This window comes from Taudactylus pleione, unplaced genomic scaffold (genome assembly GCF_031769625.1).
Source record: "Taudactylus pleione unplaced genomic scaffold, aTauple2 ptg000337l, whole genome shotgun sequence".
Lineage (NCBI taxonomy): Eukaryota > Metazoa > Chordata > Amphibia > Anura > Myobatrachidae > Taudactylus > Taudactylus pleione.
The window spans coordinates 2774267-2784344 of NW_028284738.1; positions in this window are offsets into that span (position 1 = coordinate 2774267).

The following is a 10078-nucleotide window of genomic DNA, read 5'->3' on the forward strand; positions in this document are numbered from 1 at the left end:
CCTTATCCACATAATGCCCACAGTAGTAAGGCCCCTTACAGATAATGGCCACATTAGTAGAGCCCCTTACAGATAATGCGCACAGTAGTAGTGTTCCTTACACATAAAGCCCACAGTAGTAATGCCCCTTACACATAAAGCCCACAGTAGTGCCCCTTACAGATAATGACCACAGTAGTAGTGTTCCTTACGCATAATGCCCACAGTAGTAATGCCCCTTACACATAAAGCCCACAGTAGTGCCCCTTACAGATAATGACCACAGTAGTAGTGTTCCTTACGCATAATGCCCACAGTAGTAATGCCCCTTACACATAAAGCCCACAGTAGTGCCCCTTACAGATAATGACCACAGTAGTAGTGTTCCTTACGCATAATGCCCACAGTAGTAATGCCCCTTAAACATAAAGCCCACAGTAGTGCCCCTTACAGATAATGACCACAGTAGTAGTGTTCCTTACGCATAATGCCCACAGTAGTAATGCCCCTTACACATAAAGCCCACAGTAGTAGTGCTCCTTACACATAATGCCCACAGTAGTACCCATTACAGATAATGACCACAGTAGTAGTGTTCCTTATGCATAATGCCCACAGTAGTAATGCCCCTTACACATAAAGCCCACAGTAGTGCCCATTACAGATAATGCCCACAGTAGTAGTGCTCCTTACACATAATGCCCACAGTAGTGCCCATTACAGATAATGACCACAGTAGTAGTGTTCCTTACGCATAATGCCCACAGTAGTAATGCCCCTTACACATAAAGCCCACAGTAGTGCCCCTTACAGATAATGACCACAGTAGTAGTGCTCCTTACACATAATGCCCACAGTAGTAATGCCCCTTACACATAAAGCCCACAGTAGTGCCCATTACAGATAATGACCACAGTAGTAGTGCTCCTTACGCATAATGCCCACAGTAGTAATGCCCCTTACACATAAAGACCACAGTAGTGCCCCTTACAGATAATGACCACAGTAGTAGTGCTCCTTACACATAATGCCCACAGTAGTGCCCCTTACAGATAATGACCACAGTAGTAGTGCTCCTTACACATTATGCCCACAGTAGTGCCCCTTACACATAAAGCCCACAGTAGTGCCCATTACAGATAATGACCACAGTAGTAGTGCTCCTTACACATAATGCCCACAGTAGTGCCCCTTACAGATAATGACCACAGTAGTAGTGCTCCTTACACATAATGCCCACAGTAGTGCCCCTTACACATAAAGCCCACAGTAGTGCCCATTACAGATAATGACCACAGTAGTAGTGTTCCTTACGCATAATGCCCACAGTAGTAATGCCCCTTACACATAAAGCCCACAGTAGTGCCCCTTACAGATAATGACCACAGTAGTAGTGCTCCTTACACATAATGCCCACAGTAGTGCCCCTTACAGATAATGACCACAGTAGTAGTGCTCCTTACACATAAAGCCCACAGTAGTAATGCCCCTTACACATAAAGCCCACAGTAGTGCCCCTTACAGATAATGACCACAGTAGTAATGCCCCTTACACATAAAGCCCACAGTAGTGCCCCTTACAGATAATGACCACAGTAGTAGTGTTCCTTACGCATAATGCCCACAGTAGTAATGCCCCTTACACATAAAGCCCACAGTAGTGCCCCTTACAGATAATGACCACAGTAGTAGTGCTCCTTACACATAATGCCCACAGTAGTGCCCCTTACAGATAATGACCACAGTAGTAGTGCTCCTTACACATAATGCCCACAGTAGTGCCCATTACAGATAATGACCACAGTAGTAGTGTTCCTTACGCATAATGCCCACAGTAGTAATGCCCCTTACACATAAAGCCCACAGTAGTGCCCATTACAGATAATGACCACAGTAGTAGTGCTCCTTACACATCATGCCCACAGCAGTAATGCCCCTTACACATAAAGCCCACAGTAGTAGTGTTCCTTACAGATAATGACCACAGTAGTAATGCCCCTTACACATAAAGCCCACAGTAGTAATGCCCCTTACAGATAATGACCACAATAGTGCTCCTTACACATAATGCCCACAGTAGTAATGCCCCTTACACATAAAGCCCACAGTAGTGCCCCTTACAGATAATGACCACAGTAGTAATGCCCCTTACACATAAAGCCCACAGTAGTGCCCCTTACAGATAATGACCACAGTAGTAGTGTTCCTTACGCATAATGCCCACAGTAGTAATGCCCCTTACACATAAAGCCCACAGTAGTGCCCCTTACAGATAATGACCACAGTAGTAGTGCTCCTTACACATAATGCCCACAGTAGTGCCCCTTACAGATAATGACCACAGTAGTAGTGCTCCTTACACATAATGCCCACAGTAGTGCCCATTACAGATAATGACCACAGTAGTAGTGTTCCTTACGCATAATGCCCACAGTAGTAATGCCCCTTACACATAAAGCCCACAGTAGTGCCCCTTACAGATAATTACCACAGTAGTAGTGCTCCTTAAACATAATGCCAACAGTAGTAATGCCCCTTACACATAAAGCCCACAGTAGTGCCCATTACAGATAATGACCACAGTAGTAGTGTTCCTTACGCATAATGCCCACAGTAGTAATGCCCCTTACACATAAAGCCCACAGTAGTGCCCCTTACAGATAATGACCACAGTAGTAGTGCTCCTTACACATAATGCCCACAGTAGTAATGCCCCTTACACATAAAGCCCACAGTAGTAGTGTTCCTTACAGATAATGGACACAGTAGTAGTGCTCCTTACACATAATGCCCACAGTAGTAATGTCCCTTACACATAAAGCCCACAGTAGTGCCCCTTACAGATAATGACCACAGTAGTAGTGCTCCTTACACATAATGCCCACAGTAGTGCCCCTTACAGATAATGACCACAGTAGTAGTGCTCCTTACACTTAAAGCCCACAGTAGTGCTCCTTATACATAAAGCCCACAGTAGTGCCCCTTACAGATAATGACCACAGTAGTGCCCCTTACAGATAATGACCACAGTAGTGTTCCTAACACATAATGCCCACAGTAGTAATGCCCCTTACACATAAAGCCCACAGTAGTGCCCCTTACAGATAATGACCACAGTAGTAGTGTTCCTTACGCATAATGCCCACAGTAGTAATGCCCCTTACACATAAAGCCCACAGTAGTAGTGCTCCTTACACATAATGCCCACAGTAGTGCCCATTACAGATAATGACCACAGTAGTAGTGTTCCTTACGCATAATGCCCACAGTAGTAATGCCCCTTACACATAAAGCCCACAGTAGTGCCCCTTACAGATAATGACCACAGTAGTAGTGCTCCTTACACATAATGCCCACAGTAGTAATGCCCCTTACACATAAAGCCCACAGTAGTGCCCATTACAGATAATGACCACAGTAGTAGTGTTCCTTATGCATAATGCCCACAGTAGTAATGCCCCTTACACATAAAGCCCACAGTAGTGCCCCTTACAGATAATGACCACAGTAGTAATTCTCCTTACACATAATGCCCACAGTAGTAATGCCCCTTACACATAAAGCCCACAGTAGTAGTGTTCCTTACAGATAATGACCACAGTAGTAGTGCTCCTTACACATAATGCCCACAGTAGTAATGTCCCTTACACATAAAGCCCACAGTAGTGCCCCTTACAGATAATGACCACAGTAGTAGTGCTCCTTACACATAATGCCCACAGTAGTGCCCCTTACATATAATGACGACAGTAGTAGTGCTCCTTACACATAATGCCCACAGTAGTAATGCCCCTTACACATAAAGCCCACAGTAGTAGTGTTCCTTACAGATAATGACCACTGTAGTAGTGCTCCTTACACATAATGCCCACAGTAGTAATGTCCCTTACACATAAAGCCCACAGTAGTAATGTCCCTTACACATAAAGCCCACAGTAGTGCCCCTTACAGATAATGACCACAGTAGTAGTGCTCCTTACACATAATGCCCACAGTAGTGCCCCTTACAGATAATGACCACACTAGTAGTGCTCCTTACACATAATGCCCACAGTAGTAGTGCCCCTTATACAATCCCCACAGTAATAGCTCCCTTTATACAATGTCCACAATAATACTGCCCCTTATGCAATGCCCCAGTAATAGTGCCCCTCATTTAATACCCACAGTAATAGTGCCCCTTATACAATGCCCACAGTAGAAGTGCCCCTTATGCAATGCCCACACCTATGCCCACTGCCGCCCATCAGCTCCCTTCACACACTGTGAGAGCTCAGGAGTGATTACCAGCCTCTGGCTGCAGGGAAGGAGCCACAGGGAGCACCCGCTGGTATGAAATTCTCAGCATGCTCCAGGCAAGTGGAGAAGGCGGTAGAGCCTCTCCATCCCAGTGTCTCCCTGCTATGCAGGGCCGGCTGAAAGTATCATGCCAGCCCTTCAAACAACTATTGTACATTGTAAAATAAATAGTGGGGGATGGTGGCACACACAGAAGAGGAACAGATATTGGTGGGTGATGAGAGGCACACACAGTACAGGTGGCAGGTATACTGTAGGCGGGTGATGAGAGGCACACACAGTACAGGAGGCAGTTATACTGTAGGTGGGTGATGAGAGGCACACACAGTACAGGTGGCAGTTATACTGTAGGCGGGTGATGAGAGGCACACACAGTACAGGAGGCAGTTATACTGTAGGCGGGTGATGAGAGGCACACACAGTACAGGAGGCAGTTATACTGTAGGTGGGTGATGAGAGGCACACACAATACAGGTGGCTGTTATACTGTAGGTGGGTGATGAGAGGCACACACAGTACAGGAGGCAGTTATACTGTAGGTGGGTGATGAGAGGCACACACAATACAGGTGGCTGTTATACTGTAGGTGGGTGATGAGAGGCACACACAGTACAGGTGGCAGTTATACTGTAGGTAGGTGATGAGAGGCACACACAGATGAGGAGGCAGTTATACTGTAGGTGGGTGTTAAGAGGCACACACAGTATAGGATACAGATATACAATAAAACTGTGCCTGTAAATTACTAGATGTTGATAAATGATATTAGTAGGAGAAGCCACTGCTGGTATTCGTCTGATTTTATTTGGCCACAGGATACAGAAAACTACTGCTCTGAACTTTTAGGATGACAAACCGTGCGCTATAAAGAGGTTGAAGTGAAAATATTTAGTGACTGTAAAATCGGAATTTGTACATTATGTTTGTGGAAGCCAGGACATTATTAACCAGGCCATAAAGTCAGGACGGAATGTCTAAATTGGGGGTGTTGTGAAAAAGCAGATTAAAAAGCCATGTTCCCCCCACCGCTCTGCATTACTCCTGGGAACAGAGCAGCATTTCCCTGCTCCTGCTATCCATTGTCATTTTATAGCCATGTGCAGCCTCCTAGGAAGATGCCGTTATATAAGGTTAATTTTCTTTCCTGATGTAAATTGCTCTTTTATTACCCTGGATGTGCGATAAACAAAGCTTAGTGTAGCATTCAGTGTCCTGCCCGGAAAAGTACCTTTTTATGCATTTCTGGGTGAAGATAAAAGACTGCGGAGAATTCTGCTCCTATTGCACATCAGAATATATACATACACTGGGGGTCATTCAGACCCGCTCGCGAGCGCAGGACGCTCCCAAGCGGGTCGATGGTGCCCTACTGCGCAGAACGGAGGGAGCTCCGTCGTGCGCATGCGCGAAACCCTGGTAGCGACGGGATAGCCGTCGCTCCGGGTCTCTCACCAATGGGGGCGTGTTGTCGATGTTGATTGACAGCACGCCCCCTTTGGTGGGCGTGCCGGGGGCGTGGCTGCCAGACGGAGGCGTTCCCATGGGAACGCCTACCGTCTGAAGCCAGCCCCACTGACATCACTAGTGATGTTAGTGGGAGTGATTTTGGCTCTGATAGAGCCAAAATCACTCCAGGGCTTGCGGCAGCGAGACCCTACCGCAGGGTCTCCGTCGCAAGCCCGATGGTCGCGATGGTCTTGACCATCACGACCATCATCATGGATGCTCGCTATAGCTGTGGGTGGTCACCCACAGTTATGCGAGCATCCAAAAGGCCGCTCCATTTTCATGTAGGAGGGCCCTAATTCAGAGCGAGCACTCTGGTCAGAGCGTCCGGCTCTGAATCAGGCCCACTGCACGCTGCCATATAGTCATATAAGCATGACCAGGAGATCTCCCAGCTAAGGGAGCGACAAATAAAATAATTCTGCCAATGATATAAAATACATGATGAAATGCACAGAATGACACCAGGAAGGAAAGGCAAAGTATCACGTAAAATTGAAAGGCACAGAGATATTTACAAGCCAACAAATACAGTGATTTCAAGGTGACTAAGCTCCACACAGATTGTAATTAAATATTGTACTATAAATTAGATTGACCTACCTATATCTATGCTTCTGCAGTTCCCTCAGCTTTACGGAGCAACTGTCCCTGCACCAGAGTAATATTGAATTGTTCTGGTAATATGATATCAGACTCCAGAACCAGGGCCTTAGAGAAGGGGACCAGACCCGGGTACTGCAGGGGGTGTGGTTTAACCGTAGAGGCGTGGTCATGCCTCTTAAAACAAACATGGGAAAATATTATTGTGCTGCCCCTCAGCCAGGGGGAGAGTCAAGGGGAGGTAGGGGGCATCAATGCGAATGCTTCCTCCACCCCCTTCCCCTTCACAGCAGGCAGGGAAGACACCCTGGACCCATCGTAGCCCATCACACAGCAGCATGTACTGATGCTAATGACTCAGCTGCCGTTTTGTGCACAGAGACATCCGTCTCCAGCGTCTCGCATCCACCATTTTTGTACAATAGTGGAAACATAGGACGCACATGGAACCTCTGATCAAGCTTATGCTGTCTCATATTGTGCGTCTCACCTAAGACGCCGGGGCCTCTTCGGCTGCATACGAATTCGCAGAGACTCACTAGGGCACAGAAAAGGAGCATGCGCAGTATAAATAATTCCCTGCACTGCGTCCAATATGGACATTGCGTGCATCTATAAATCAGGCTCTGTCTGCGGCATGTAAAATTTGTGGGCATTTTTGGCATTCTGCGACCCCTCGTAGAACACTGAACCAGCTACAAATAAAAAAATATACGATCTGCCATGCACCAACAGAGGCACGAGGTATTAATGATGTGGAAAACTATGCATTATATGCCTCAGCAACTAAAGGTACTGGAACATGCCATCAATAGCTGCACATATCTAGCCATGAGATACAGATGGGGGGACATGTTACCGTACAGCTGCACACTGGAGAATCTTTTCCAACATTTGAAAGCGTAACAAAGGAAGTGAGCGCAGATGCCGTCAGCCTGAGCCAAGATACAGTCCTACTGGAAAAGCAGCTTGAGAAGCTGAAGGAGGATATGACAGTCACCGATTCAGCTATGTACTGTATGCTGGCCTTGTAGGTCACGTTCTTTATTAGCTTTGCCAGGATGCAAAGGTTTACAGTATCTTGGAATCCCAAAGGATCCCTACATTTTGGCAGCCATGCTTGGCCCTAGCTGTAAGTTGTTGGTAGTGTCTGTGTATGGGGATCAGAACCTATTAGTGTTGGTAGTGTCAGTACATGGGAACCAGAACCTATTAGTGTTGTTAGTGTCAGTGTATGGGGACCAGAACCTATTAGTGTTGCTAATGTCAGTGTATGGGGACCAGAACTTGTTATTGCTGGTAGTGTAAGTTTATGGGAACCAGAACCTATTAGTGTTGGTAATGTCAGTGTATGGGGACCAGTACCTATTAGTGTTGGTAGTTGCAGTGTATGAGGACCAGAACCTATTAGTGTTGGTAGTGTTAGTGTATGGGAAGCAGAACCTATTAGTGTTGGGGACCGGAACCTATTAGTGTTGGTAGTGTCAGTGTATGGGAACCAGAACCTATTAGTGTTGGGGACCAACACCTATTAGTGTTGGTAGTGTCAGTGCATGGGGACCAGAACCTATTAGTGTTGTTAGTGTAAGTATATGGGGACCAGAACCTATTAGTGTTGTTAGTGTAAGTATATGGGGACCAGAACCTATTAGTGTTGTAAGTGTAAGTATATGGGGATCAGAACCTATTAGTGTTGTTAGTGTCAGTGTATGGGGACCAGAACCTATTAGTGCTAGTAATGTCAGTGTAAGGGGACCAGAAACTATTAGTGTTGGTAGTGTCTGTGTATGGGGACAGAACCTATTAGTGCTAGGGGGGCGGATTGGGATGTAAACCAGCCCGGGAAATTTTTGAAAGCAGCCCTAATGGGGGGTCTGTTGATGGAATGGGATACTCCCTCCTTATAAGCGACCACCACATAACACAGGGAACATCACAGCTACCAGCATATAATACAGAGAGCATCACAGCTGCCACCACATAATACCGAGAACATTGTAGCAACCACCATATAATGCAGAGAGCATCACAGCGACCGCCAAATACAGAGAACATCGCAACGACCACTATATAATGCAGAAGGAGTCATAGTCACCACCAAATAATGCAGAGAGCATTGCAGTAATGTATATAATACAGATATATGTATTATAATTAATAAATATATATGCATATATAATGTCTTTCTATATATATATATATATATATATATATATATATATACACACAGTATATAGCAAGTGGATAGGATATATATATATATATGTATATATATATATATATATATACATATATATATATATATATATATATAATATTAGGGGTGTGCACCGGCCACTTTTCGTGTTTTGGGTTCTGGATTTTGTGTTTTGGATCTGTATTTTTTTTTAAAAAAAGCATAAAAACAGCTAAAATCACAGAATTTGTGGGTTCTTCTGCTCCTATGCTATTATTAACTTCAATAACCTTAATTTCCACTCATTTCCAGTCTATTCTGAACACCTCACACCTCACAATAGTGTTTTTATGTCCAAAGGTTGCACCGAGGTAGCTGGATGACTATGCTAAGCGACACGAGTGGGCAGCACAAACACGTGGCCCATCTAGGAGTGACACTGCAGTGGCAGACAGGATGGCAGTTTGAAAACTAGGCCCCAAACTGTACATAATGCAAAGAAAAAAAAGAGGCGCAAGATGGAATTGTCCTTGGGCCCTCCCACCCACCCTTATGTTGTATAAACAGGACATGCACACTTTAACAAACCAATCATTTCAGCGCCAGGGTCTGCCACACGACTGTGGCTGAAATGATTGGTTCGTTTGGGCCCCCACAAAACAAGCAGGCAATTAATCTGTCCCTGCACAAACTGGCTCTACGTCCTCATCCTCCTCATCCACCGATTCCTCACCCTCTTCAGTGTTGTGTACAACCTCATCCTCACAGAGTATTAACTCGTCCCCGCTGGAATCCACCACCACAGGTCCCTCTGTACGTTCTGGAGGCTGGTCTCCCTGGAAGAGTTGATAATTCATTTTTATGAACATCATCTCCACATTTTGTGGAAGCAACCTCCTATGCCTTTCGCTGACAAGGTTCCCGGCTGCACTAAACACTCTTTCGGAGTACACACTGGAGGGGGGGCAACTCAGGTAAAATAGAGCCAGTTTGTACAGGGGCCTTCAAATTGCCCCTTTTTCCTGCCAGTACAGGTATGGACTGTCTGACATGCCTACTTGGATGCTGTCACCAATGTAATCCTCCACCATTCTGTCAATGGTGACAGTATCATATGCAGTGACAGTAGACATGTCAGAAATTGTTGGCATGTCCTTCAGTCCGGACCAAATGTCCAAACCGGCCCTTGACTTATGACACAGGCGCACGCTTGGCGCTGCTGCTGTGTTGATGCACATGCGGCTACTGCGCATACATTTCGCACACAAACACAGAAAAAAAATCATTGTTTATTTTTTGTAGAGCGCACTTTGGGGGTTACACCACCCTTTTACAGACTTATGGGACACAGGATCACGCTTGGCACTGGCCCTTTTTTGATGCACGTACAGTGCACAAAATTCACAAACACAGAAGAAAATGTTTTATTTTTTGTGGAGCACACTTTGGGGGTTACACCACCCTTTTACAGACAGACGCACGCTTGGCGCTGCTGCTTTGAGGATGCAGGTGCGA